The 22,728-nt window shown below is 40.5% G+C and overlaps 1 long non-coding RNA gene across 1 annotated transcript in view; it reads right to left on the bottom strand.

The window, feature by feature from the left end:
- Positions 1–22,728, bottom strand: part of LOC142060733 (uncharacterized) — a 176,988-nt gene that overhangs the window by 21,077 nt on the left and 133,183 nt on the right. Inside the window, exons 3-5 of the long non-coding RNA XR_012661896.1 lie at positions 13,794–13,928; positions 8,282–8,388; positions 2,233–2,319 (exon numbers count right to left, since the gene is read on the bottom strand). This is a non-coding gene — a long non-coding RNA (uncharacterized LOC142060733). The remainder of the gene's footprint in view (positions 1–2,232; positions 2,320–8,281; positions 8,389–13,793; positions 13,929–22,728) is intronic.

Genomic DNA, 22,728 nt, shown 5'->3' with positions numbered 1-22,728 from the left:
GGTAATATTGTCTGTTACACCAGTTGGGGCATTTAAATATCATGATCTCTTCCCACCTAAAGCACAGCTTATTCCAGGAAGCCACAATAAGATACAATTATGAGCTTTCTTTGTGAATTATAAATTGAAAAACATTTTGATACCTTTACTGGAAAGGTTTAACCTGAGTCCAAAGCCATGAGAATAGGCATACAGTCACTTAAACAAAGAAATCTTCATATTGCTTTGCAGCTCCAGTGTCTAATCTTGCAAAGTACTGAGTTTCTCCATTCTTACTGAGAATAGGAGTTGAAATAAAAGTGGAAAACATTCTTCTGTTCCCAGCTGGATGGGCACTGTTTAATGTGTAACATTCTCCTTGGGAAAAGAATCTAAAGAAGAGTTTCAAGATTAATATCCAATTTCCAGGCTTTTACACTACTCGGCAATCACTCAAATCTAACAGTGAACCAAGGGAAAGATTATAAAGCCAAAGGCCACAAACCTGTTTAAACTAGTATAGTGGGTTCAAAGTTTCCTCTAAGATCTTGAGCTATAGTTTCCAGATATCACTGAAGTAAAAAACCTCGGCAGCCCCACAGATAAGCTCCTATTTACTCTAGATGAACCGAAGAACTATAATGAATCACACTTTGGACCTTGTTCTTAGCCATAATTAATACCTGATTATTTTGGTTACTCACTGAAAAGTTACTCCAGTACAACCTTTCAGAAGTGTTTAGGAGGAAAATGGGCTGAAAAAAAAGAGTTGCTGCTGCTAACGGGGAGAAGGATGGTGGGAAAATACTTATGCCTCCTTCCCAAAGTGAACATGCATTACAGTGCCTGCAGTCATTGATATTCCTGTTCTTGCTGAAAACTTAGTGGGAATCTCACTGATGTTGGAGATTGTGGGAGAGACTGCTAGCAAACAGAAGTGTATTTGTGACAGAAAGCAGAAAGAAAGAAGTAATAATGCAGAGTCCTTACTTAACTGTGCTTGGCATCTACAATCCCCCCATTGTGACACTGCCTTAACATAGGACTGGGTTGAGTTCTGTTACTAGATGTGATCCAGATCCTTATGTTCCGACTTTCACCAATGGGAATGCCAATAGGAACCCTTCCTCTATTTCCAGCCATCTTACAAAAAAAATAAGGTACATTTTGAGGAAGGAAAGTCATTTAACTGTTCTTTAAATAAAGCACAGTAGAAGTCCATTTTACTGTTCTAAAACTGCAGACACTGAGCCTAATGAAGGTAGAGGAATATAATCAGTATTTATTATGCTTCAGTAGCACACAGTTACTTATATGACAGCTCATCCAAAACACCAGGTACTGAACACATGTAGGGCAAAGAGTCTAAACACACAAGGAGAACTAGCAGAAGAGGAGACAGAATACAGGCAGTCAAATGCAGCTTTTTGAAAAAAAGAAAAAACAAACCAGTTTCATTCTCCAATGGCAAAATACAGACCAACTTTTTCCTTTTCTTAGAGAAGACAAAAAGCTTTTTCTTAGTCTGCAAAATACTTGTGTATCATCTGATGTCCTCAGCTGATTAACTGCTGAAATCCTACTCTGCTTGTTTACCAAGATCTAGGCTATGACACCTTGTGTCAAACTACTTTTCTCTAGCCTGCAATCCCTTTCCGATAAAAGAGAACTAAATTAACCCTGTTGATAGTTAAGGAAACTCAAAAGCTTTCAGTAAATATGAAATCATCTTATATCTGAAGACAAATATCTGTCCTTTGCAGTGATATTCACAGGATCTCATCCCTTGGCAGCTGATAAACAGTTGTCACAGCTGGGCAGGATCAAGTTCTGAAAAATGTGTGTTGAGCTTCAATACATTGACCCCAAGTCATCAAGAAACCGGTTCAAAACAGGAAACATCTCTAACCCCATGGATTATAAAGATTCCATATAACTATAACAAGTGCTTACAGTAAATTCCATTATAAGGCACCTCCACCAATAGCTAGAGCTGGAAGCTCTTAAAAACAGGGGGTGTGCCACTGGATTCTTGGAATCACGGACATGTCTTAAATTGATATGAGTGAACTGGAGGGGAGAAAGACTGGTACACTGTCCATTATTTTAGTCAGGTCTCATCTTTTTTATAGAAATTTAATGCCAAGACAGTTTTTATACTGTTGGGTCCCACTGCACCATCTTGGAAGAAACAGCTGTTATCTGTTCAACAGGTTGGTACTTTATTGCGTGTCTCCGAGGATTGTCACTGACCTGTCCTCCCTGGTCTGGCCAAGCGGTGCAGGTAAACAGCCACTGTCTTTCCCTGTGAGCGGCTCTTGCTGGCAGCTACTACCAGTTCTGGAAAACAAATTGCAGACCATTATCAGCTCTTCTGGTAATTGCTGCAGGATGGAAACTGAGAGCGCAATAAATCACATCATTATACTAAGGCCCAAATGGTCTGGCATATTTTTGCTTAAGATGGTTAATACAGAAGTGTTGTAGACTACAATGGTAGATAAAAATATCCTATATTGAGTAGTTTGCATGTGGTCTTTTTTGTACTTGTTCATATCATTCACAACTCATTTTACATTAATAAAAATAACCTTGTCTTTAGCTACAACAGTAACACTTTGCTTTTTAACTCTGTGGGAAGAAAATCCCTCAGTCTTTAAACACGCATTACAACTATTAGAGGTACTGCACATAACGATTGTGGCCTAAAGGTTGGTGTACTCTCATTGTTTGCATTCTGTCTTTAAGGCAAATGTCCAGTGATCAACTATATCTCAGTATTTATATGGACATTACAGAGTTTCCCGAAAAATTTTTCACGCCCAAGCAAAAAGAAGTTAAGTGGGTGAAAATAAAGTTCTCCGAAGCCCAATATAATACATGAACTTCAAAACTCAGATGTTAAAAGAAAGAAGCTGCAAAACCAGGCACTTTCAAACAATCATTAGGTCATGTGAACAGGAGAAGTTTGATGGGATTTCCCTTGGGATATTCCAAGAACATGTCCAATCCCAGGCGCTGAGCCAAGAGGATCCAGGCATGTCAGTGAGGTGCAAGATAGGGAGGAGTCAGCAGTTGTGTTCAAAAATATGCATTTAATGTTCAGCCAAGGAGCAACATTAACGGCACTTGTGGATTTGCCAAGTGCCCAGAGAAAATTGCAAGGATGGAGTGGAGGGAAAGGAAATAAATAAAACTGGAGAGAAAAATTATATATAATAGAATTTTGCTTCTCCCTCCAGTTCCAGTCCAGCTCATCAAAGCCAAAAGGTAATTCCACTCATTGCAGTATCTTCCATCTTGTTCAGATTTCATCCATGAATAAGCAACTGGATTTCTACCAGACAACTGGAAACATACCAAAAGCACAACCCTCTGACACGCCAGCAAAGCTGGAATTGGATAAAACATTCAGGAGAAGGACCCACAGATTTAGTGGATGTGACTTTCATAAATGCTGGTGTTCAGAAAAAGCAGCTTTATAGAAAACATTTGCCCCTAGTTTACAGTCTCGGCTGAAATGAGTTTAAACTACCTCAGTATCAAATGTATCTTCTTTTTTTTTTCCTTCTTTGATGATGGCATTGTTATTTTTTTCATGCAGTTAAAAAAAATTAAAAGGCTCTGCAGGGCTTGTACTAAACAGGTTAGGATTATTATAATCAAATTTTGATTGAAATACAATTAATGATCTGTCCTGGGAATATAAAGTATGATTTTGGGGTTGATAGCATCTTTGTTATGGAAAGCACATTTTTTAAATTGGATTCTTGGAGAAAGTACTGCAAAGCTTGTTCAGTTTGTGTTTTAATCCAGGCTGCCCTGTGCGCATGTACATGGTTGCAAATATTTAATTATGTTCATGACTATGTTAGATACACTTCACAGGGAAAAAGTAGAGGACAGAGCAGCAGACAAGGCAAACTGCTTCTTTTCAACCAGAGTAAACTTGAGACAGAGGCCAGGGGATCATCAGTGCCAGGCACACCTCCCTTGGGCCATCGGCCGCGGTGAGCTAGGCTGTTCCCTCCTTGCACTTCAGCCAGAAGTATTTTCCCTGACCCTTGTAGAGCACAGCAGTGCAACTCGGCTAGAGAAAGAAGTATTAGGCGGTTTCTTTCGTGTTAATATTTGCTACTTTGTGCATTGAAAAAAGGGGTACCAGCAGCACGCTATGCGCAGCATTACCAGCACAACATGCTGGTGGTTGCTCTGGCACTGAAACAATAGGCTCACTTATCTAAAAGGTAGGGCAAAACACTGTTATGAAGTGAACCCTATTTAACTGAGAGCTGACAGCTATTTACATCACCAAGGATTTAGCTGCAATGTAACTGCTCTTATGACAAGCCATGTAGCTTTGAACGTTGGACAGTTTACTTCCAAATCTTTTACGCTTTGACAGCCTCCCTAATCATTCAGCAAATAAATTGTGGAAGTTCCCAAACGGCATTTTCAAAAATGACAGTTTTACTGCTACCATCTTTACATCAGCCACTCCAGGGTGACTATTATTTTTGGAGTTGTTGAGGTTTTTGATTATTTAAGAAAAAAAAACAAACCAGGCTGCTGCTAGTGCTCCTAACCCAATAAGCACTGCCTCTTATACACAGGCAGTGAAAAACTACTGATGTTATGGAATAGTCAGTAACAGGGGCTCTTATACTACCATCTATCTACGTAAATGCCGCTTCTGCTGCTAGTGAGACCTAAGATAATATATTCAAATGCAGACTACTTGCTACCACCTTCACATTATTTCAGTGTTATCACATTGCTCAAATTAAATGAAAGTCAAAGCAGAACAATAAGTCACATCCAGTCTGAATTTCTGGTATCAGAGAAAATATTGCAGAAATGAAAAACTCACAGAACTTCTCTTTCTACAAGACATTTTGCTGATTGCAATTATATCAGCAAAACCAAAATTCTTATTTACAAGAGTGGATACTGGCAGGAGAAATGCTAAAAGAGCTTTACTAATTCCAACGCTGTCAGATATTCCAGTTTGCCAAATATCTGCATTGATTTCTGAGTGTCTCCCTCCAGTATTACCCTCTTATGGTGACCATTCTTACCTCTAATGTAATTGCTGAAAAACAATGTATTGTGACAACACTCAGCTAAAATCAGCAGTGTCTTTAGGCATTTGGGCTGTGACTCAGCTGTAGAAGAGTAGCATTTCCTCAATCTACTCATATTCTTCAGCCATGCCCTCAATTCCATTTTAGGCCAAAATCCAGAAACACATCACAACTTAATCCTCTTGCTCTTTTTTATTGTGGGAAGGAACCCAGGTGCATGTGCTGGAAGGGAACTCAGACGGATGCCCGAGGCACTAGTATCTCCTGGCACAGTACTGCTTTTGCAGCCCTTGTAGTACAGACCATAGTCTCAGATATGACGGCAGCGAGCACTGCGTAAGACCCAGAACACATCAGCACTTATCACAGCATTATTGAAGTTGGGGAGTTGGAAGGAGCTGGACAGATTGGATGAAATCTATAGCTGCCATCTAGTTCCACCTTCTTCCCAGCACAGGGCTACTGCCAACTGTAGATCAGACTTGGCTCTGTCTGGCCGAGTCCTGAAAGCCTCCTTGGATGGAGGTTCCAGGTGTCTCTGGGTTACCTGTTCCCAGCTGTGCTGCCCCCTCAAATGCAGCAGGGTACGGGAGGAGCTGGGTGGTTTAGTAGTGCTCACAGAACCAGGCTTCTTAGCCATAGTCTAAATACATTCACTGTAATCAGCTAATAAAAAATTTCTAATCTCTGAGCTGCATAAGAGGCATGGTATTCCATTGACAGTGACTGAAGCATTTATCACTTTACCACTTGTTTTCCTTGCTGAAGAGAACAATTTATCTGCAATGTCACCTGGAGAATGGTGGGTGAAGATCAAGGTCCAGCATGAGGGTATGTAACAGACATTAACTGCTTCATCCCACTTCACCGGGCACTATTTTAATTTCATTTTTTATTGAGCCTGATGATTAGTTTATGACTGGCTGTAAATTATAGAAGACGCAAACCTAGATCACCTCCTACAGGCAAAGAGAGGAAAGACTTTTCTCCTTCATATGAACGTTGCTGTTCCTGAACCGCTGTACTGCATTTCTAGTCTCTGCACCTTTAAAAAGCACTGAGTCCGGCAGGCTGTTCTAGCTATGCTGAATTGCAATTATTTATGTTAGCATTAGTTCATTACGGAAGATTATCTTCTAACACTTGGAATTTGGGGGTTAACAGCAGGCTTCCCCATGTATGCGTACCAGCCAGTACAATAGGGCACTTCAGAAAATCAAATAAAAGGACTCATTAGACGTCTGCCCACTTTAAGCAATCAGAAACAACCTTTGCATATGAATCAAGACTTTTTTTTTTTTAATTTCTTGGAATCCTTTTCTGCAAAATGGGGTTTATGCAGGCTATTGTAAAATACTGTGGGGGAAAGAGCATATTAAAAGTATAATATATTCTCTTAACTGATCATGATCTGAGAGTTAAAGTGTGTTTGAAACATTGTGTTTTGCAATGCAGTCTATGTGATGAGTGATAAGTTATATAGCCATAATAAACAGTAGCGATACATAAAATGTATTACATTCTGTACAGCCCTATTTGCATTGCAAAAATCCCTATTTAGATTACAATGAACTCTAAAACACAGAGTAAACAAGTTTTGGCTACATCTTGAGACCCAGCAGGGAGGAAGGTATCATTTGCCACCCCAGCAGAGGAATGCTGTTTACATCCAACTGGACTGTACTTGGAGACTTTGCAGCTTTAACACAGAAGGGGCTGCAACCAGACCCCCTCAGTCTCTGTGCTTAGTGGTTTTTATTGGACGGCTGTAGGCTCCCCACTCAACACCAGAAGCTTTCAGCAGTGCTTAACTTCCCCTAAAGTGGTTAGGGCTCAGTGGATTAGGCTGAATATAGACTACCTTTGAGTCAGCTTGCCGGGCAGCAGGCTGCCGGGTCAGTCACTGAAATGAAACACGATTGTGTGCTTTCATAAAGAAAGAATTCTGTGAATCCATTTTGGATTAGTAGTAGATAAGGGACAACAGGATATTTGCTTTAAACTTCCTCTTGTCTTTCCCCTTATGAAAAACAGAGCAACATTTCAGGGGCTCAGACTACCTTGACGGCCCTCAATCTGTGCATCAGCATGGGCACGGTACAGGTTATGCTAATTGTTTTGGTTGATGATCTCTTCTTAGAGTGGTATATTAAGAAAAGACAGATGTTCACTCTCTGATATACAAACATTAGCAGGTCATCTGTATTTGACACCGTTATAAACTCTTCTATGCTCTAAGAGGGGTTTTTACAAAGTTCCAACTTTATGCTTCCTCTCATTAAATGCACACGCAAGGCTATTAGGAGTGAGATAGCGTCAATTCTGCTGATGTCAGGATGACAAGAGTGTGTCTTTTTTTGATTTGACAGGGTAATATCTGAAAGTGGCACAGACTGTGAACAGCAACTAGAGAGGGCTTGCATTAAGATCTGCTCCAGATATTGGAGGCTGGTTGCCACCTAGTTTCACAACTCCCAGAATCTGATAAGATCCCATTTCTTTTGGACAACCAGCTTCCCACAGCTTTTATTCACTTGTCTCCACCAACAATGATGTAAAATACACTTCTTTCCTGTTGGCCATCATGACCCATGTTTCATGCAGTGATCTGTTGGGAGTTCCATCCTGAAGTCATCCAGAAACTGAAGGTGGTGCAGAACTCTCTTCTCAGTCATAGGTCCCTTTGGAGAGCCAGATCGTCCCAGACCAGCAACTCATCTCCTGCAGCATGCGGTGGAGCAAAGCTCTGCAGCCTCTCAGATCACCCCAGAGGGAGCCACACTGCATATCACCCAAAGCATTCAAGCTCTAACCCATTCCATACTTAAGACTAGGAACTCCCCTGTCACTTGAAGATACTTGACATAGGAATTTATTCTCTCCTTTTTGCCCAAAATAGCTTAAATTAGTTATTTTTCCAGATATGCAGCAATTTTCTTCTCTGAAGGAAAGAAAAAGAGGCAGGGGTGTCTTCAAAAGAAAATGAGTTGTTAGGCAGGATAGGGCATTTTTCTTTTTTCCTTTGGTGTACATTATTGATATGATTGCTACTTCTTGTGTTTAACCTTAAATTATGATCCACAAGGAAGTGCTGGGCTTTCGATACTTGTTATAAATCAGCCCATATAATTTAGAATGAGGGCCATAACTTTGACTGCTCATTTTTTTCTACAAATAATTTCTATAAGAATTGGAGCTGGGATAAAAGCTTGACTTACCAGGTATGATTCCTGTTCTTTGGAATGAAGTAGAACACTCCACGTCTCACCTGTGCACTCATGGTGCCTTCCTTCTGCATCCTCCCATTTACTGTTTGAACTGGGATCTGAAATGCAGAAGAGGCCTGAGCACATGAATGCAACCAGTTTAAAAAACAAAACAAAGGGGGGAAAAAAACCAACAGGTTTGGTGCATAACCTGAGGTGTATCTACGCAATAAGCAGGCACCAGAATCTTCTGGTTCAGATGACAACAGAAAAAAATAAAACAACTTGTTAAAACATTACCTGAAGCAGAAGTTTCTAACTCCGTGCCAGGTGTGGTACATGCTTGAGCAACTCCTTTCAATTAAGCTATCAACCCAGAGATCCCTCATGGGTGGTATGGCTCCGTACTGTCCTCAGTGTGGGCTAGATGCTCTACCACATGCCTTTGCACTAATTATTATCTCCACTGTCGTATGTGTTCATCGAGAAGCCATGCTTTCATCATCACAGCTGAGCATCCACTCCTGCAAGGCAGGTACTGCACACCGTGGAACTGGATGCCTCAGTGACATGAGCAGCCGAAGTGAGCAAATGTGCTTATCACAGCGCAGGCTGCTCTTCGAAATTTCCCAAAGTTTTTTTTTCAGATTCCCTTGTGAAGCAAGGACGTGCCACCAGTGATTGTATAAACCAGCAGTTCCCAAGTAAAAAATGACTTTTTCATGCATGAGACTTCTAAAGTCAAGGACAGAATTTCTTAGCAATTCCTGTACTCCTTGGCTACTAATTCCCCATCTGCTGAAGACAATGGGAAAGTAACAGAGTAACAGACAGATTTGTCTTGGAAAACAGGAAGACTTTCTGCCTGAATTCGCTTTTCTCTGCTGTCTCTAGAAACAAATGTCCCTAAAATATCAGCAAGAAATCAATTTTGCTTCTTTTCAGTAGGGAGCAAGGAAATTACCTATTCTGATTTCGACCTTCTTCCAGTGTCACAAACCCATCAGGCCAACCAATCTCATAAGAATTTACCATATGTTCAAATTGGAACATGAAAATGGGCTTATTTTTCGTTTAGTGTGAGTCCAAAGCCACAGAATGAAGTTTATGTTCAAGGTACCTAAATCTGGAACCTCTCAAAATGTGAAGGGTTTAGGTCTGTACTTGTAGGTTTGTTTTCTGTTCCATTTCTAATAAAAGTTAACTTGAAAAGTAAGGATTAACGATTTATGGGGTAGTAATCTATAAAAAGCTCTGCATCCAAGGTATTAGAAAGCAATATAAATTCTTTTGTGGAAATGTAAACGGTATTTAAATGTAAGTAAGTATTATAGCCAGTTGGTTAGATGGGGACAGTGGGAAGTCTCTGACTGGCTTTTCTGGGAATCATATAGGTCCCTAAATCATTAACTTAGTATTAAATCATCTTACAGATATAAATAAATTGATGGACTTATTCAGGGATGTCTTGCAGAACATAAGTAGTTTCTAGACGAATGACTCATAAGATCAAAGTCAAGGAAGACACCCATTTAATTAGGGAGGAAAGTCTTGAGCAAATCTGTAACACCACCTTTGCCAGGGACAAAACTTTTCCTGTGTGCGCTCCAGTTTCACCTTGCTGTTCTGGAACACAATTGCCCCAAACTATCCCACAAAAATGTAAATGAAGCTGAAAAGCAGCTGATCTAGGAATCCTCCTACTGATTCCAGAACACTGCAACCATCAACAAATATTCAAAGTTTTTTTCTACAAATTATGCCACAGAACAGGTTTGCAATCAGAATCCAGCTTTACGCAAGTCAGCCTTTAAATTCCACGACAACTTTACCAGCTCTCCCCTTCAGCTGGCAAAGTGGCCCACGTCCACAGCTCTGTTCAGCGCAGTAATTGCATGGCTGCTCTATATCACAGATTATCTCTGTCTGGCACAGTGTATTTTGTCACGACATAATCAATCATGCTATTAAGGAACAACTCATCCTTGGTGGTTTACTCAGAGCTAACCAGAAACCACAAAATTCTTTCGCCATTCAAAAATATGCAGCACTTTCTTTCCTCTCCAGACAGCCAACATATTTTAGCTGATACCTGAGGCAGGGCAGTTAGGCTCACTTTCCAGTGGATTTTCAGAAATTCAAAAACTGAATGTATTCCTAAAGTCAATACCCCAAAAATTCCCCTTTGTACTTCTGTGTTTTGCATGAACTAGGAAGTCTGGTATGTTGGTAAGGAGAAAATATTCATTCTATGAAGTAATGTTTCCTCTGTTGTAGTTATGAATTTGGTAGGTGTGTCTCCATTATGGAGTGGAAAAATCACGGTCCTACACACTTTAGAGTGTGCCTTATATTTATACCAGCTGATGTTATTTCAGCTATTTATAACTACTTTTCACAGTCATTGTTACCGTTGGGTTTAGTATCGTGGCAACTGAAAAGTGAATAGTCACGTTGCTGAGTTGTCTAGTTATATGTACGTTGTCCATTTTATTCACCCCTGACTGCAACCCAAGATCTTGTTTTCCTGATCATTCACCCTGCAACATGCTGGACTGTCTCTAGGTCTCTTCTGGAGCAGAACAACCAGACTGTGCTAAATCTCTGCAGTGGTTTGGTTCTTTGATCTCTCTAGAATACCGAAGAGACAAGAGCACAGCTGCTATAATGTGCCGCTTATAATTTTCAGTGGATATCATAAAATTCATCCGAGAATTTTGCAAAAGGTGAAGTTCAAAAATTAACTACAATTTGTCAAAATCTAGTGCATGATTGCTTATAAAGGGACTCTTTCCCTTGGACCTGGCTGCTAGCAGTACTTTGGAATCTATTGTTTTGATGTGAAGATGACTAACGTAAGCTCAAGTGTTACTTTCCTATAATCCAATTAATTTTGTCACACAATATACAAAGTTTCATTTCCCTAAAGCTGCAGAAATTAAATAGAAGATGGTTTCTATGGACAAACTTTCAAGCCCTTGTCCAGGCAGCACTTAGCTCAGAAACTCTCTCTTGGTAATAAATATATGTATGGCAAACAAGACATCTGCACTGAGAACTAACTTGAGAAATGTGGCCCAGCGGAAGAGGATAATAGTTTCTGCTCACATTGGTGGCATCAATGTACGTCTTCTGTTCTCCTCCCTCTCACATTGGCCCATCTTTTCTTTCATTCAGGAAATGTGCAAGTTGCCCTCATCTAAAAATTGACAAACATGGAAATCTGTTGCAGTTTTTTCCTTTAAAAATCAATTTTACCACCATCCCCCCATATACTTCACTAGAAAACTTGATTTGGGTTTTCTAGACAGTCATAGTCTGAATGTGGGACCTTTCAAGAAAATCACGGTGTACTGTCACCTGCCTGGACTGAGCACATTTTGCTAAAAAGCCACTGTTACCAATGCCAGCAAAAACCAGGAGAATCTCAGCAGCATTTAAGAGAGCATGGTGGAGACAACTGAGATAGGACTTGAATATAGTCTGCGCCAAGACTGGACACAGATTACTGTGACCTTTTCCAATCATGTTTTCAGTCCCCATCTCTCTACAACTGTAAAATATGAAGAAATAAAGATGAATAAAAGCAGAACAACAAAAGCCAGGCATTTCAGAGAACGTAGGGAACAACAAAGGCAAGTAATCTCGGAAAAAAAATCTCAGAAAAAAAATCTCAGAAAAAAAAAGACACATGAGAAAAAGCAATCACATCTTTTTCTTGATTTTTCTCTGCTTATCTGGTACGATGCTCTGTCTCTCTATGCTTTGTTCAAAACAAAGGTATGACTGCCCTGATCATTCACATTTCCATTACTGCTTCCTCTCAATTTTGTAATTAAAATCAAGATAATATATACAGCATATCTAAAATCAGACATACAAAATAGGTTTGCCATTTGCCATGTTGTACCCAAAAGCCTGGTGGCCCACAAACATAAAAAAAAGAAAAGAAAAAAAATTGTTCTCTGTTACCCTAATTTAAGGTGTGTAATTAGCAGAGCTGGAATGCAAACACTTTCTCTGCTCAAGTCACTGTGGGTGTATATATGTATGACATATCTAATAAGAAGCTGAGCATCCAGCCACTAAGATGCTCCTATAAGCTGTACCACAATCCTCTTAAGGATTTAGGGAAATCAGAGGCTCAGCTTTGCCATCTGTGGCTTAATAAATATTTTCTTTGGAGGCTTTGTGCCTTGTTTTAGCAACCAAGAAAACAGTCATACACTAACTTCTGAGACACAGCACTACCACAGAGCTCCTCTTCCTCTTTCCTCAACACCACATTTCGCAAGTGGACAACCTGTGGTAGCTTCCAGGCTTCATCGTGTGACCCAACAAGGCTGTGTCAGGTCAAGGTTTTCTGTGTACTCTGAATCCCTGTCTTCGGGAGAAAACTGTCAAAAGATACTCATGAAAGCAATATTGCCAGGTCCTTTTGAGTCCCAGGTGGACTTACATATTGGCATGGTCCCATAGGAAAGCAGAAGGATCTCTGAGGAGCAATTCCCACCTCTGATGCAGACCTCACATCCTCAGCTCTGAGGAATATAATATATTAGAGGTGAAAATTTTGTGAAAATTTTGGTATATGACGCAAAGGATCCAAAATAATCCCTCTCCTTTTTGCTCAGAGTCAATAGACACACTACTTTTACCAGTGCTGCTTAAGCCGCGTCAGCAGACATAAAACATTTCTGCAGTTTTGTAGTTTCTTCACCACATTCAGTGGTGGGGCCTCATCCAGTACTTCCTCCACTGAGGAATTCCAGTTCTGCTTGCTCTAACCATGCTACCCGTATCGCCAAGCTCTGAAGCTTCAGAACTATCCAAATCTGGCTTAGCATAAAGGAAATCAGAAGTTGGTCAGCTTCTAAGAGAAAGACAAATTAAGGAAATAAAGATGAATAGTGTTTCCCTCTGGAGCTTTAGATTAAGATAAAGAGGACTTGCATAGGCCAAGGGATGTTAGCATAAAAGATGCTGTTATTTAAGCGGACGTTATTTAAGTGGATGTAAGAAGGCATCCTAAGGAATTCAAGAAAAAGTCAATAATTTCCAAAGTTTTTACAAGAATCTGTGTCCTGGTTTCAGCTGGGGTAGAGTTAAATTTCTTCATAGCAGCTAGTAAGGGGCTATGTTTTGGATTTTTGCTGGAAACAGTAATGATAATGTGGAGATGTTTTGGCTGTTGCTATGTAGTGCTTACACTGGTCAAGGACTTTTTCAGCTCCCCATGCTCTGCCGGGGGCACAAGAAGCCGGGAGGGGACACAGCCGGGACAGCTGACCCCAACTGACCAACGGGATATTCCATACCATATGACGCCATGCTCAGTACATAGAGCTGGGGGAAGAAGAAGGAAGGGGGGGATGTTTGGAGTGATGGCGTTTGTCTTCCCAAGTAACCGTTACGCGTGATGGAGCCCTGCTCCCCTGGGGATGGCTGAGCACCCGCCTGCCCGTGGGAAGCGGTGAATTAATTCCTTGTTCTGTTTTGCTTCCGCGCGCAGCTTTTGCTTTACCTGTTAAGCTGTCTTTATCTCAAACCATGAGTTGTGTCACTCTTACTCTTCCGATTCTCTCCCCCGTCCCACCGGGGGGAGTGAGCGAGCGGCTGCGTGGTGCTTGGTTGCTGACTGGGGCTAAACCACGACAACCTGGAAAAAGAGGGAGAAGCACATAGAAATAAATAGATAACAACATATGGAAAAATATATTATTGTTTTGTCCCAGTGGTAAGAGCAAAAGACTGAGAACAAGGGACCTAATTTCCAGTGTTGACTTTGCCACTGACTCGGTGTATGATGTTGGTGAAGTTACTGTCTCTCTCTGAGCCACAGATTCCCCTCACACGTGTGTTTCAGATGTAATCGAACTGAAAGCTCTCTTGTCTTACTTATGTTTCATATTTTGAGGGGTTTCAATTTCTGCTGCAGCCTGAAGCTGTTAAGTTACAATATAAAAATAAAGGCAAAACAGAATGGAAACTATAAAATATTGTTGGCTGGTTTGTTTTGATTCTTTAACGGCTTCAAAAGTGATAGCACTCATATAATTGCTCTGTTTTCAGAGACACATCCTGGGCTTGTGCACATCATAATTTTTGCGTGTATTCTCAACAGAGCACTATGCAGGAGGAGGCTCTATTTTAACTTGAAAACACATTGTGGGCGGAGTTTCGATGTACTGCACTTAGCACATGCAAATGTTAACAAGCACATCTGCAACTGTTTCAAGACAAGCTTGTGAATAGAACTACACACGAATAAAAGGCTGCCCATAGGATATTTCAGAAGTCTTTCTTTTCTGAAAAGCGATGTCCTGGATTCCTTTGTACTACCATACATCAAAGGGGGCAGGGGGAGGGAAGAAACAACAAATGAAATTCTTCTGAATAATTTGTTCTCGGAGAAGATCTGTCCTTGCCAAATGAATGCACCTCAGTCTACAGTTGTAAATTTTAAGAAGTGACTGAGAGATGCCATTTGTTTAAATTGAAACAAGTACTTTGCTCTGGAAAGCAGGCCACAAGTAGGGGCAGATTTGCAAATCAGCTAGCCAAACCAAGGCATGCAAAAGGCAAGTGCATTTCCACTTCACATTCCCAAACAGACAACTCTGACAGTTTCTATGTGCAGTTATGTGAACTCCACACGTAATCATGGTAATTGTGTGCAGAAATCGGATGCAAACTGCACAGCTAATTTGTTTTTTAAAAAGGGAGTAATCTTGCAACACTGTATACCAAGGAGTCAAACAATAATTACAACGTGCTTTTCAAACCTCTTAGAACAAACTCAGTGTTTCCACGCAGTTGTGCTAAAATATTTCCCAGCTGTCAGTGTGCCTGCACATTGATACGAAGATACTTTTTTTTTAAATCACCAGGAGAGATGGATGAACTTCATTTGCTTTACAGAATGCTTGTATAGTATTTCTTAACGAAGGGTATCAACAGCAGCTTATATTGCTGGTCTAAGGAGCGCAGATCTGTAAGCAGAGCTCTTATCAGATCCATAAATGCATTAGAGAATGTGGTGAGAAGTCAATGGAGTCAGTGCCGTTTGATAGGAAGGCCTCAGCTGAGACTGGGCATTTTGCCTGGGATGGCAAACTGAGGATTAAGGGCTTTATGGGACATGTGAACTCCACTCAAATGCAAACATAAGCATGATTAAAATTTAGCAAACTATGATGTACGAGCCCTTGGGCAAAATCCAGTAGACACAGCTGTATTTATAGGTTGATACAAAGAAGAACTGTTAGACCTAACAGCAATTCAGCAACACGGAGAACAGAAAGGAGTTTGAGATCTCTCTCAGTCTAACGCAGTGTATCTTTCTCTTAACTACTCCCTTCGGCAGCTTTGACCATACAGTTACTACGTGTGACCGTTTTTCCTATGGGTCAATGCATTAGCAACTATAATTAGACTCACAGGAGAAAATGGCAATGTTTTTTCAAAGACCAGGTGTCTACACCGCTACTTAGATGATTTTAAGATGTTGGCTGAGGGCTGCATTTCAACAGTCTGTGCTGATAATGAGAACAAAAGAAATTTGGAAACAATACGAAAGATTAATGGAGACAAAGGCACTACAATCTAGAATGTCTGCAGAGAATCCCATACAGTGAAACACTTTGCCAGTAGTGAAGGCACTGATATAAGTGGAAATGAGGCGTTAGTAGCACCCAACAAAACCAAAACTCCTGCCGCCAGTTTTCTGCAGCAGAAAGAAACCTGTAACTTCAGTTTCAGGGCTGGGGGTGGGGAGAAGGGGACAAACAGTGGAGAGACACTGGTTAGGAAACCTTTCCCCCTTTTTCCTCCAAGTGAATCAACTTTAATGGGTTACTAATGCTCTAGGGAAAGGCAAAACACACACTTGGGAGTAATTACAGAGAGTAGCTTCATGACAGCAGGTTATGAGCTACCCCTACCCTGAAGAAAAACCATTCTAGGATAGTCACCTTGTTCTGAATCGCTGATGGGAACAGAGCAACTTCAGGTGAGTGCTGCTCGTACGAAGAAGTAAAGATCTTTCAGAATCGCCCTTCAGATACAGTTGTACATCCCCTTGCTGCTACAGTGGTGTAGAGCTAAGCTGTTTTCAGGGGTCATACAGCTTCTCATCTAAATGAGGAAAAGTGTTTTTGCGCTGGCTAAAAAGGCTACTGCACTGGGGCACTTGCAAATCCCTTTGGGTTGCATCAGCTGGTTTGGAGCGTGTCTGGTCTCTGTTTCGTCTCTCCACAGCATCTTTTGATAAGCTCAACACTTAAACTGTCAGCTGTCCTGTGAGCCTAACTTGCTTTTTTTAGGAAGTAATATATGAAGATGCAATTAATGCATCTCAAATAAATAAGGAAGTCCCTGCATTAAACCCTTATCCATTCCCTTGCTTCCCTTTTACATCTGTTCTTACATCTGAGCTGTTCATGACTGATTAGATTGGGTGTTAGGTAGGCTTGTGCTCTGCCCTGAGAATAAATGACTGCATGACATCTAGGAAGAACCAGGTTCCCACTAGTCCGAATAGCAATGTGTCACCTCTGCCTTGCATGTGCTCTCCAGAAAGCGATCTTGATGTTTCTCTTCCTCTTCTGACTGAGGAAGACTACCAGGAAAAGGACTATTATTCTGATTTGGAATCTAACAGTCCTCAGCATCTCAGTGTACTGCAGGGCCTGAACATAATTGCAGGTAAAGAAGAGAGTAAAAGAGTCATCCTGGAAGTATTTCTGCCTCCTGCTGAGTCTCAGACAGGAGTAGATATTCACCAGTGCTGGAGTGGCACTGGAACACGGCTTTTTCCTTGAGATAGAGGGCTGCAAAAGACTGGATTACATGGTTGTCATCACTGCTTATTGGCTTTTGTTCTTTCTACATAGCAAGGCAGCAGTGAGCGAGGTGCCACAGTGCTGTGCTTGGATGTCTGAGAAGCAGCTCATTGTTAATTTAGTGCAAAAAGGCATTAAAAATCGCAATTTAAAGAAAAAAAAGTAGCAGAGCAGTTTTCCTCTTGGAGCACCAGGAGCCAGGTCCATAGCTCCTGACAATGATGACAAACAAACACTGGAAATATTTTGCACTTCATCAAAGTAATAATATTTAGGAATAGGTTTAAATGACCTTACTAGTACCAAACAGCATCCTACAGCTCTCTTGGAACCAGTACTGTGTTCATGGAATCAGACACGTTTCCACACCAGTAAAAATATCAGAAAGTATCAGTAGTATTAAAGGTGAGATTCTTGCAGTCCTGTTTACATAGATCAGCACACATGCCAGCAGAGGCTTTAATTCTTGTAATGAGGTTTCTCAGAGAGTAAGGAAAACCCAGACAAAAATAAGACTGGCAAAATCTACCCTTAATATACTGTGAAAATACCTGTGATACTTGATTGTGTGGCACTGACCAACTATGGCTTATCTTGGTATTATTCTCCACTTTTGGTAGGTGGAAATCTCAGGCTAAAGGCTTCACACTAAAAGAGAGGGCTGTATAATTTTTCTAGAACATACAACATTCTGCATACTGCAAATATTCTGTATATTCTAAAGCAGAGTACAGTGCATGCTGGTAAAAAAAGAAGTTCAGAGGAAGCAACAGTAATCATGAAACTATACCAAGTAATAAAAACTATACCAAACAGTCAAAACCAAAATGAAAGAAAGATTGCAAGTAAGATGAAGTAAGGTTTATGCCTTTACCAAACATAGTAACTATGGCAACTCATGCCACTTCCACCTGAATCTTCTACCAAAAAAACTTCCTGTGTCAGTGCATTTCACTGCTTAGGTGAAGTCTGAGGCTTTTTGTGTATATTTGGAAGCAAACAGAGGCAGTGAGAGGTCGATCAAATCATAAGAAGTGGTCTGTGAAGCACTAACTGTGGAGATCGCACTTTTACCCCCACAAGGAATCACTCCCTTATGCGGGGGCTTTATATCCCACAAAGTGGTCAGTGTAAAACTGGGTCAGTTACAGATGAGATATTTCTTATCTGCACCAGGGCTCCCACATCACCAGCTCAATTCTCCAAGCGTCTGGATTGCCTTCAGGCACCCCTTGGATTCAAGAACGACTCTCACCTAGGCTGAGTCCTCATCTTTCTGGGAAGAAGATACATGTTGCTCTAATACACATAATTATAACTGTATCTTATTTACCAGCACTTCAGCATGCAGCATTTATAGGGTCTTATTCTGCATTTTTTGTTAATTCATTCTATTCATTTGTGTGTTGTTCTTTAAATATTTTGAATAAGCTTCTGAGGCTGACTTATTTGTAAGGGAAACAGAGCCGGAGACTCTCCCTCTCCAGTTTCAGTGTGAGCCAGACAGCCACACTTTAACCATTTCCCGTAAATCAAAAAAACAATTGCAAGTCAAAATATATTGGGACAGACATGTCAGCTGGTGTGAAGAGTCCTTGCTCTACTGACTTCGGGGAGGCAGGCAAATTTATAGTGGGTGAGCCACTCCCCCCACTCTATGTTGCAACCTCTAGTGATTTTACTGAGTCTTGCAATAGCTAATGTTTTTTAAAGTGTTGCTTAAATCAAGAGACTGCACAAGAACCTAAGCTTTTTGTGTTGATTTTTGTGTTGGCTTTTGCTTAAATTTGAATTTCTAGTCTATATGGCTGTAAAGAAAAACTGGAAAAAGTTAGGTGAATGCTATTACGTAAAAAGAGCCAACAATTTCAAACAAACCCTGTAATCATTAATCATTTCATTCCTGGTGCATGTCCTTTATTTGTGAGAGGTAAGCAAATATTAAATGCAAAGAGAACTAATAATAAAGAAATCTTTAAAAACATGTTCCTAACTCTCTCTGAAACTTTAACAAAACACAAAGGAAGAGTGCTGAAGCCGGCAAGTGCTGGCTCACTCAGAAGAAAATCAGGGACAATTTCACTACAATTAGCAGGGCCGGAAAGGAGGCAAGGATGTAGCAATAAAACCTGCCCCTTTTTTTAAGAAAGGCAGAGAATTTTTCTCCCAGGTTTCACAAAGACTCTGTTACCTTCTTGTCTGGTTACTTGTGCTGTACAGATGGGATACGGGTAGGCAGAATCTTTGCAGCTTCTTAACTACAAGCAATACTCAAATAGAAATTAATTACAAACGGGAAGAGCAGCATTTGAAAATTTATCAACTGAACCACACAAGAGCTGGGATGGAAACGCATGTTGGGATTGCTCTACCCATGAGCTCTCCTGCAAGGACAATGCTTACAGTAAGATTTGAAGTTCCCCTGGCAGAGATTGCCCTTTTTTTTTTTTCTTCTGTTTTTACCTTTCCCTCACTGATTGTACAGAAACCTGTGCAGTGCAGTACTTCTCAAGGATCGGGGATCAAAGTGTTAAATACAACTCAACTAGAATATTCCAACAAAGAATGAAATTCACTATTAGGAGCATACTTAAAGCACATCAGCATAGCATGTAATAGGTTGAAAGATAAACTTGCTCTTTTCCCCGCCTGATATCTTTTCACTCAGAACACTAAGTTAAAATGGTAGAAAACAATGCTCCTTTCTCTTCTAAAAATACACAGCGCATAATAAGAAAGCGATGTGCAATCAGCCCCTTGATGTTTTTAAGGTAGTAGCAGGAACTGATACTGCCCAGAGCAGCAATGAGTTTCTGAGTCCCACACATGGCAAGAGAAACTGAAACAAGGGATGCATGGAAAATCCATTAGCAGAAACCTACGTGGAGACAAAACATTTTGGTTTTCGACAGATCTCAAGAGGTCCAAGCACAGCATGTTAATGTTTATGATAGAAGACAGTCAGTCTCCAAGCTTATGTTATTTTGTTTTGGTAAAAGAATATGAGATGTTAGAATAATCACTGGTATTTTTACTGACTAACTCTTCTTAGTAGCTTCTCTCAAGTGTAGCTGGTTTTAATTTGTGGAATGAGGGCAGGCATAGCTTAACATTTATAAAGCTCTAATTGAGAGCATTTCCCTCGAAGAGAACAATAACACAATATTTATTTCTTAGAAGTTTTTAAATTAGATGTTTTGCTTTAAGTTGGCAAAATTCTGGAGTGGTTTTGGGTTTGGGGTTTTTTTGTAAGACCTTTGCTTTTCCAGTGTGACTAAACCCAAAATGTTTGTACCATTAAGATGACAGATGACACGGCCCAAAGGCAAACACACAGGATCATCTATCAGGTGCTTGGCTCTGCTGTGGTTTACTGTGTGCTTTGCCAGCAACTCTTAGCAACTTTGTGCACTTCTGTTTTCTTACCTGTAAAATTGAGATAATGACAGGTACCCTCTTTGTTGAAAGCTTTGGCATCTTTTCTATGTAAAAGTGCTACACGGCACTAAAATACAAATGTAAATACTTAGATAATCCTATCACACCATATATAAAGGAAAGTAGATAGCAGGAGAAATAGTAACCTTTTGTCTCAAGGGACCTGGGTTGTTTTTGGTTTCTAGTCTCTATTCATTTCTTTTTTCCTTCCAGAATTGTCTGAAACATCTGCTGAATTGGCACAATGTGAATGGAGAGATTCTACCTCATCCTAATTTTGTCCTGATGCAAAACTGTCAATGTCTGGTGTTTTCAAAGGCAACAATTTTTTCTGAGTGCAGTGCCAGGAATAATCTCCTGCTCTTTGACTCAATCTGTAAGCCCACAGGGTTATGTATTTATTTACTTATTTATTTTGATGTCTCCAGAATAGCAATGCATGTTGCTCTACCAGACTGCATGCTGTAAAACAGTGGAAGCAAATAAACTGCAATTGTTAATGTTAATTGGTCTTACTTTACCATGTCATTTCCAATTTTTTTCAAAATGGAGATTAAAAAGGGTTGGAGAAAAAGCTATGATTTTGTCATAAGCAATCCAGTTAGCGGAGTGAACTGAAGGGATTTGATTGTTCAAGCTCTGCACAACCAACGAACCGCACAAATTCACATTAATCTGTCTGTCTACACCCCCTCAGCCTTGTCTGCACAGACCTGTTTCTACATGCAGCGATCATGTAGGCCTCTGAGTGTGCATACCCATGTGCAGAAGGGCCACGCTGTCCTGCATATTTTGTACCATTTATCCACTGCACAGACCTTTGAAAGTGTAGATGCTGAAATGTCGGTAAGTGTGTAACCCGGTGAGGCCCAAGTGACCCGTTCAGGCCAAATAGAGGAGAAAATTTTGACTTTTCACTTTCAGCTGACATGGGGTTTGCTCTGTGGAAAACTTCAAACAGTGAAAAGCCAGGAAGCACAGTATCTTGCAGATTTGAGAAGCTCAGACAACCTAAACAACAGTTCAACTCACCCACCCTCCAGTACAAAGGCAGAACTGCATCCCCACAGCGCTGCGCTGAGTGTGTTCCCCAAACTGAATATAAAAGACCCAAGGGAGAATGGTCCAGCCTAAATGATCTCATTCATTCAGGATGTTTTCATTAATATCCTCCTTCAATTTTCCCGTTGATAGTTTCAGATGCATTATTCTTAGCAATCCCTTATTAAAACCCCCTATTGTTTTTTTCTAACGCCATGGTGTTTCTGCCTTTCACATTCCTACACAGAGTCACAACCCATTCATATCCTTGCCCTCAGTTTCAGCAGTTCTCAGAGAGACTGAGCCACTGCCACTCGGGTGCACACAAACACATCCACACGTGTACACATAAACTTTCTGATATTCTCTGAACTTCCACCCAGTCTAGTCTTGAGGTGTGGAAAATGGAGCATACTGTCCTGAGAGAGGTATATAATTCCGGTCAAAAATTCCTGCTTCTCTTCCCCATCCCATCTGGGACTTTCTTGTTGCCATGTCATTGCACCACAGATTTATATTTCATTTTCTGTTATCTATCACCTCAGGACTCACTCAGCAAAGTGTTCTAGGTTTTTTCCCTCAGAAGGAGGTTTTCTCCCTCAGAAGGAGGTTTTCTCCCTCAGAAGGAGGTTTTCCTCATGTCCATATTGCATGGCATTGTCCTGTTTTATGTTCATATACCCATCCTCTATAAGCCTCTTCCCTATTTGGACACATCTGGGCAGCTTCACTGTCCACTCGATCTCCCAAGTGACTGTCATCTAGAGATTTTATTAGCACAGCCTTCTTTCAGATCATTACCAGTAGCTAAGAATCAACATAAATCCCATCTTGGTGCCAACCTCTGCTAAACACCTCCCCAAAACACAATACGTTGCTGTTAGTAATTATCCTTCAGCCAGTTTGCTGCCCTCATGACACAATGTTTATATCCAAACTAATGTGTAAACTTGTTTTGCAAGCAGGAATGTCATGAGAAACCACATCAAATGCATTACTAAAATCCAAATCATCAGTAGGTCCAGCAAATTGCCCTTTATCCATTGATTTTGTAATTCTGTTTTCTAAAACAAGTTTGGAAAATCTATTTTCTATTTTTTCTTTGCTATTAAGGCTCATTTTTGCCTTCTCCCATAA

Source organism: Phalacrocorax aristotelis, chromosome 8 (genome assembly GCF_949628215.1).
Source record: "Phalacrocorax aristotelis chromosome 8, bGulAri2.1, whole genome shotgun sequence".
Lineage (NCBI taxonomy): Eukaryota > Metazoa > Chordata > Aves > Suliformes > Phalacrocoracidae > Phalacrocorax > Phalacrocorax aristotelis.
This window is presented reverse-complemented; position numbering and strand designations above follow the sequence as displayed.